The sequence below is a fragment of the Pezoporus flaviventris genome, unplaced genomic scaffold, assembly GCF_033815535.1.
Source record: "Pezoporus flaviventris isolate CSIRO_AGI_PZ_B2104156 unplaced genomic scaffold, CSIRO_AGI_Pfla_v1 ptg000022l, whole genome shotgun sequence".
NCBI classification, from domain to species: Eukaryota; Metazoa; Chordata; class Aves; order Psittaciformes; family Psittacidae; genus Pezoporus; species Pezoporus flaviventris.
The window spans coordinates 7,146,307-7,153,798 of record NW_026892570.1 but is presented as its reverse complement, the minus strand read 5'-3'; the positions used below and the strand labels follow the sequence as shown (position 1 = coordinate 7,153,798).

The 7,492-nt window shown below is 38.5% G+C and overlaps 1 long non-coding RNA gene across 1 annotated transcript; it reads left to right on the top strand.

The window, feature by feature from the left end:
• Positions 1 to 4,154: 4,154 nt before the first annotated feature.
• On the top strand, positions 4,155 to 7,018 carry LOC133270833 (uncharacterized). Its single transcript, XR_009743931.1, has 3 exons — positions 4,155 to 4,427; positions 4,500 to 4,626; positions 6,181 to 7,018. It is a non-coding gene; the product is annotated as an uncharacterized LOC133270833 (long non-coding RNA).
• The last annotated feature ends 474 nt before the right edge of the window (positions 7,019 to 7,492 follow it).

The window sequence follows — 7,492 nt, the reverse complement described above, 5'->3', positions numbered from 1 at the left end:
CAAATATGCACTATAACTGAACAGAATTAATAAAATTAGGCTTATTACTCACATTTTTGTGCTAAAGGCATTTCTTTTTATGGCATATATTCATAAGTCTTGTTATAGTACTAATGTAGGAAGTGGTAATTTCACCTTTTATCCAATATTATGTAATTTTAAACATCAAATTAATGTCCATATGTTCTGGTTGAGTCTACCATATCTGCATGAAGTTATCTTTCAACCCACATTCTCTCCGGTAGCCAGTGATACACCTCTGTAAATGATCCTGAAAGAAGGAATTGTGTTACTTCTGAATTACTAACTTTTAATGATTTTCTTTTGCCACCAGAAAAAATCATCAGAAAAGGCACCCTCCTTCAATTTAGGGGACCGAAACACAATGGGAATTTCCTTAGGAGAAGTCTTTCCCCTACTTACTCATGTAATTAACTTTTGTCTTTTGTATCAGGCTTATTAAGCTCACTGCTGTGTTTTGAAATTATGCCCTTAGACCTTTCATAGAATTAATTATTACCTCTTTGTCTCTGCTTGGGGCCTGAAAATTCTACCCTTTCTCAGAGGCATGAAATAACAACTTTTTTCAAAATATATTTCTATAAATGCTTTGTGATACCTCAAAGTCCAATGACTTTCCTTCCTTCAGTTAATTCTCTTGTTCTTTGAAGGCCTGCTTTTTCCTATTTAAAGACAAAAAGAAGGCCTAAAATTGTTTGGGAACTGGAAGCTGTTGAAGAGGTTGCTGGACCCTGTGGTCAAAGTAAAAAGCAAGATTTTCTGTGTTTCTCCTTCTGTGTTTGTCTCTTACACCTTGATCCAAAAAAAAATTTTTAAGAAAAAACAAACAAAAAGCACAAACCACAACAAAATAAAACAAGGTAGAAGAGTTTACTCTGAGGCTTTTCTTTCCTGTTTTAATAAAAATTCTTCATTATATTGATGCTGATACTTTTGTTTAGGAAATTACTGAACTGTAGCTAATATCATGTTTGTGTTTTAACATTAAATATTTTTAAAATGTTGAAAGAATGACTTTAAAGTTCTTTAATTTCAAGTGGAATTTCAACTGAAGGGTTTGAAATGCAACGTAATAAACAAAGCTAGGAAAACAAAGTAATTTTCAACCTACAGGTTGCTGGAACTTTTAGAGATTATTCAAGTAAGGCAGAAAAGTTCATGGGATCTAGACACCTAACTCCATTGGGCTCCTCTGTATAGTTAATAATGAGTGTTCTATATGAAATATTTTAGTACTTTCTGTACCAGAATAACAGAGCTGCACTATCTGTACCTGGCCTGAGATACACGAGTTCAGAAGAACTGAAGTTAAGGTCTCTAGGGTACGTGTTGTGTAAACTTAGTGGTGAATTATGTCACTCATGAAGTAAGTAGAAGTAATGTGTCTGAAGTAAGTAGTCGTAATGTGTCTGAAGCAGTTGATGGCATCTCAGCATCACTGCCCACCTGGCTCTCTCCAACAGATTCTGGGAACATCTTGAAAATCCCACAGATGCATTCTGTTGCTTGTTAAAGCAAGGTGACCAGAGAGTCCTTGATGTCTTACCAAATGTTTGGTGTTTTTTTTCACCAATTCTGCACTTCTGAAAACTATTTTTGTCTCTTAAAAATATTTGGGAATATGAGCAGGCAAAACATATGTTCATGGAGACAATACTGGCTGCACCCAGCCAAGATGTACTTACTAGTTAGACACTAAGTTAGTCACCAAGTTAGTCACCAATGTGATTTTGTGTCTTGGGTAACATCAGCATAAACCAATCTGGAGCAGTTTAGCCATGTCAGTGTTTAGCAGTTTAGCCAGGCAGGGACATATTTACATCTTTTGCTAGTACTCTAAAAAAGGCATCTTGCTTATTCTTCAGTGTTAATCTTTCTGTCAGCTATCAGTAAATATCTGTCAGTAGATTTTTCAAAACTTTAATTTAACCTACCTGCTCCACCTGCATCTTCTGGCTTAGTTAATTATTGCTGTTTCCTCATTTATTGCTATCTGGATCTGCTGTACTTGTCTTTTCCTAACAGGCTGAAAAGCAGAAGTGGAAGGGAGAAGTCACTGTTGCCTACACATTCCTTCAAAAGTGTACAGATTCTTACTTCATGCAAAATGGCTGGCCTGATCTCACTGTTTCAATTGTTCAGATCTGCTTCTCCTACATTATCTGTCATGCTTATAACAGTTATCCTCATTGACCATAACAAAAACTTTTACAGCATTTGATGATGTCACTTTCATTCCTTTAATGACTCAATCCACAAGCTACCAGATGTTATCCACCTGCCAGTACTGAAGCCAACTTGATCTCTGCTAATCGAGAGCTTTATGCAGTTTTCCAATCTGTTTGCCAAATTATTTGAAGGCATTTTTGATATTGAAACGGCATGGCAAATGGCAAGAGACTTACTGGTTTGTCTTCATTAAAGGTGACAATATTTCAATCAGATTCATTCAATTTTAACTGCCCTTCACTTAGAAACATCATTAAAGATTCTAAACAGCTTAGGAGAAAATATTACTTACAAAAGCTTAAAAATCTCAGCTGGGAATCCATCTGTGCCTGTAGCTTTTTTTCTTGTTGTCAACTACTTAATTACCTGGCTAATTTCCTGATGCAGAATTTGTGTCTCCTGTCTAAGCTGCTACATCTAACTTGGGGGGGATTTTCTCCATCAAGAGTGATGTAAATAGCTATTTCTCCCAGTGGAAATATAGTCTTCATGCAGTGTGTGTGTTTAGTCTGATGGCCTTAGTGTTAGACAACTTGGTTCTTGTGCTGTTATTTTTGTTGTTGTATTTTTGAATTCTCAGCTGCAATTGTTCCTTTCTAAACCATCGGGTTTGTTTTATTATTTTTCCAAAGAAATATCTCTGTGTTAATTGGATGAGAGACTTGCTTTCATTACATTTTGATGTTCCTGAACAGTTTTGTCCAGCTTTTTTATGTATTTTAATTGTTTTGGTAGGTTCATCAGTCACTAATCACATAGTTGAAGAGCCATTTTTAATGACATCTGTGTGGTTATAGAATATTTGACTTATGTTGTTGGTTGTTGTCTAAAAATAACAGTCTGGGCTTTATTCTGAAGTGGAGAGGAACTCGGCATGAATAAACTGAGATGGAGCCACACCTAGTTCTATACGTCTGTAGTTTGGAACCTGTGAGCAAGTGGTAATTATCAGGAATAAGTTACAGTTAATTCATGGACAAGTGAGTATGAGTTATGGTATCTGAAGCATAGCAGCATTGCATTTTAGGCAATGTTTGGTCACAGAAAACATTCTAGTGTCCTGGGCTGCAAAATCTGTGCTAATTACTTATAACTGTGGTGTCTCCTCTTCTTCATGAGGAAAGGAAGTATCAGAATAAGTAAGAGTGAATCCTATTGAGCTCAAAATAGTGTTGTGAGTTTTGGCTGTTTCATTAGTGCTTTGCAAAGTGGTTTTAAATCTTTGATTAGAAAGTGGCACTAGAATGAACATTACTGAGGTTGAGATTTTCTTCTAGTGTTTCAGAGCCCATAGAGAGAAAACAGTTGTCTTAACTGCTAACAATCCTGTGGAAAATAAAATCAAACATGAATGCTTTCATTTTAAAACAGATTAGCCAAATGAACATCAGAAATGTGTAACATCAGAAATCAGTGGTCCAAATGGGCCTTCTAGAAGTTTTGTAGATTGCACCATACTTTGGGGAATTTTGATTGTGCAAACCTTGATATAAGAAGGTTGTCACCAATCTGATAACTGCTGCTACAGCCTCTGCCAAGAGGACAGAAACCAGTGAACAGCTTCAAGTATTAATCACGTCTGTCTTCATTTCTCCCATATGTAAGAACTGTTCTGTATTATAAGGGTTAGATGGCAGCTGATGGCAGCCTGCATACCAGGGGATATGGCAGTCTTGCATTCTCTTTTTGTGCCCAAAGAAATGGTAGATGCAAGTAAGATATTAAATTCAAGGAAACTGTATATCATAGCTGGGAGAATTCAGTAAATACTACACAGATCAGCTAATCCTTCTTTTATTGCTAACTTCAGTTAGCTCTTTGCATACACGTACAGTGCACTTTTTCTTTTAAGCATCATATTTTTCCATAAAGGATTGAAGTAGCTTTGAGCACTACCTGGCAACAACACCCTTGCCTCTTCTAATAGTTCCAGCATTGCTTTCCAGGAGTGTGGCTCATCTACAGCATTGAGACAGAGCCCTATGGCAGGAAGGCTGCAGAGTCCTGCCATGTCAGAAGGAGAAGGGAGGTCACTGGGCAACCCTTACTCATGGGGAGTGTGCGCTCATTGCAGCATCAGACCTGCCTCTTTCCTTCTCTTGACCTGCACAGACCAGGAGCAGTCCTTGAGTGCTGTACCTGGGATGTTGCAGATGGAGCCACATGCCTGTAAAACAGTGAGCGTGTCTGCAGATGCAAACAGGTTGCATGGAAATCACATCACTTCCTCATCCTCATCTTCTCCTCAGGTTCTAATTGAAAAGAGGCTGCCACTGCTTCCCAAACAATTGAAAACCGCACAAAACCAAACTTGGGGTTAGAACTCCCTCTTTGACTTTGGTTCAACACTGTCAGCTGGAAAACTTCCATCCAGAGGTGGGTGTGAACCTCTGGCTTTTTAAGTTGGTCTGAATGTACTGCTGCTGCCCTTGCTTTCCAGAAAATGTCATAAATTGTTTAAAGAAAAGAAAGAAAGATGTTTCCCAAGAAAAGTGTAAACATTCCCAGTGCTGCTCAGCAGAAATATGCTATGGCCTTTATCCACAGGGAAGGCAGAGGAAATTGGGACTTCACCTTTCTGACCTCTTGCAGGAAAAAAAATGTGTCCAACCCATATAATTGTATTTTGATGTCAGCCTTCAACAAAGTTCCAGATAAAGAGAGATGAAGGCTCCCTTCCCCATCCTCCTGAGAATAAGTTTTGATTCATAACAGGAAAAAAGAATGGTATTATTATGTCATCTTTGTATGACAGAAAACTGTTTTGATTTTTTGAACTTCCTTCTTGGAGGCATATAAATACACAAGCCTCTTAAAAAGCCTAGCAGGGAGTTTTCTGAGTCCATGCACCATAGGCAGTTCACAGTCAGTACACATTTCTGCTAGTGGAGCTGTATCCGCATCTTAAAATCTAGATGCTAAGCAGACACCTGTGTTCAATCAGGCATCTTGACCATGCTGCTTGCTCTTAAGGTGTAACCATGCTGGCAAACTGAGCAATTTTGTTGCAGGACCAGGAAGCAGAACAGCCATGAGGCATGCATTTGTCCTGAGCAGGGGCATTGCAGCAAGCCAGGTGGGGGGGCTGTTCGGATCAGGAGGAGATGCCCCCCTGATGTAAGAGGGAAGATTCCCAAATTCTCTGTGTTCTAGAGGAAGGCAATACACTATTCTGTGTACAGAGGAAGGCTGGTGCTGGTGGGGCAAGGGGAAGGATGGAGAAATGAGAAGGGGAGCAAGAGATGTTCAGTGTGAGAGAGGTTGACTTGGAGTTGTCCCGAAGGCTGTCAGGGGAAGATACGTTCATGCCAATGCTAGTGTGGTATCGAGGCAGTTTTGATTTCTGAGGAGTTCAGAGCCCTGGGTCCTTTCCAAGGCCTTGGGATGGGGTTGTGCTAACAGTGTGCATTTGCTGGCATACAGCAAGATGTATGCCCAGTTTTTTCCTGAAGGTGCCCTATGTAATTCGGGAGCAGAGCAAGTTTTACTCTGAGTTTCCAGCAACCTGTTTACTCATGTAAATAAGGTCAAATTTGAAAAGATCAATCAGCCTTTTATGACTGAAATGTCCCTTCAGTACTTAAAAATATGCAACCATGGGTGCTCTAAAAAGACATCAGAATTACCGGTATGTGTTTTGGAGTCTGCTCTCCATCAATAAAGATGTCATTTGCTTCCTGACTTGCCCTTAAACTTCAGAATTGCCAATAAAGGTTGTGGAAAAGCCACAAAACTCAGGATTTTTGCTAAAAATAGAATCCTTTTGTTCTTTCCCAATAAGGATGTCTTTAGAAAAAGCCAGTGGCAAAGCTTACAACTGAATGTCTGCATCACAAGAGTGATGGCACCACAAACCGCAAATAATAATCCTAGCAAATAAGGGAGGATAATAATACTTTCTATGCATTTCTTTCTGCTTTCCCTTTGTAGGCTGATGTCGTCATTACGAATTGTCAGTTCCTAGTATCACAGCTAATGCTCTGGTGGTTTTGTTAGAAAGACAGTTGCTGTAGTGGCAGCAGCTAATTGTTCTTTGGATTTGTCTTTCATTGTAGAATTTTATGAATAAGTTTGTAAGTGAACTTGAACCCTATTTGAGTCACTTGGGTTTGTCCCCTCTTGCTGCTAGCTTTATTCCCAGGTTAAACCATCTGTCTAACAAAAAGTACCTGTTTCCAGAAATAGCTAAGGGGCACTAAGAAAAGCGTTTGACACTAAAATAGAGCAGTAAAAGTACAGTATTGGCAGCCTTAGGTTTCAGAAATGCTTTCACTGTATTATCGTCAGCTTTTCCAAAAGCTGCAGTAGCCTCTGGTGACCTGTCTGCAAACACTTCCATTTCAAAGAATAATAAGTGAGGTTATCCTTTGTCAGTTCTCTTTCAACATGCTCTTAGGAAAATAGCAGAATGTCTCATCAGACAAATGAAAAGCAAGGAGAAGTATAAAGGAATGTTACCAATAGGCAACAATGTAATTGCTGAATGGGGATGATACTGCTTATAATTCTGGTTTTCCTGCAGTTGTCTTCAATCCCAGAAGCCTCATTTTCAGCAGGATCAAACCCCTGCACTATTCAACAGTTTTCCCTTTAGTATAGGAGGTAATTTACCATTTCAGTTGGCCTCGCAGTGACTGAAATATTTAGGGGATTTGTGTAGTGACAGAAATAGATAAGATGTTTGAGGCAAACGGCTTAGTTCTGTTTTGGAAAATCTCCATGGGATTTAAGAGGATGCACTGATGTAATACAATTGGTGGGTTTATTAAAATTCTTTCTGAATAACATCTATGGTAAAAGTATTTCTGAATAACATCTATGGTAAATCTATTCCCATTACAAAGTCTTCCCTCTCTCCTACCACCCCCCTGCATAATATCCTTCCTGAATGAGTCAGAAACCTGTCTAGAGATGTAAATAATACAGCAACAAAAAATACAGAAATATTTTTAAAATTTATTTATTGTCTTTATAGTTCTATATAGCTGTGAAAATCACCAACAAACAGATCTTCCAGTGCAAGCTAAAGCTTCAGGCAGATTCAAGTCATTGTTTAAAAAAAAGTCAGAAGTAGCAGATTATCTGTTTGTTTATATACTATTTCTAGCTTGCTTAATCACAGTTCACAAACAAAAGTAAGGGTACTGACAGTCGATGTAGCACTGAGTCCAAGCACATCTATGTCTATGTGCATATGTACAAATGAAGACACATGCATTCACCGATATGGAACTAGATTGCT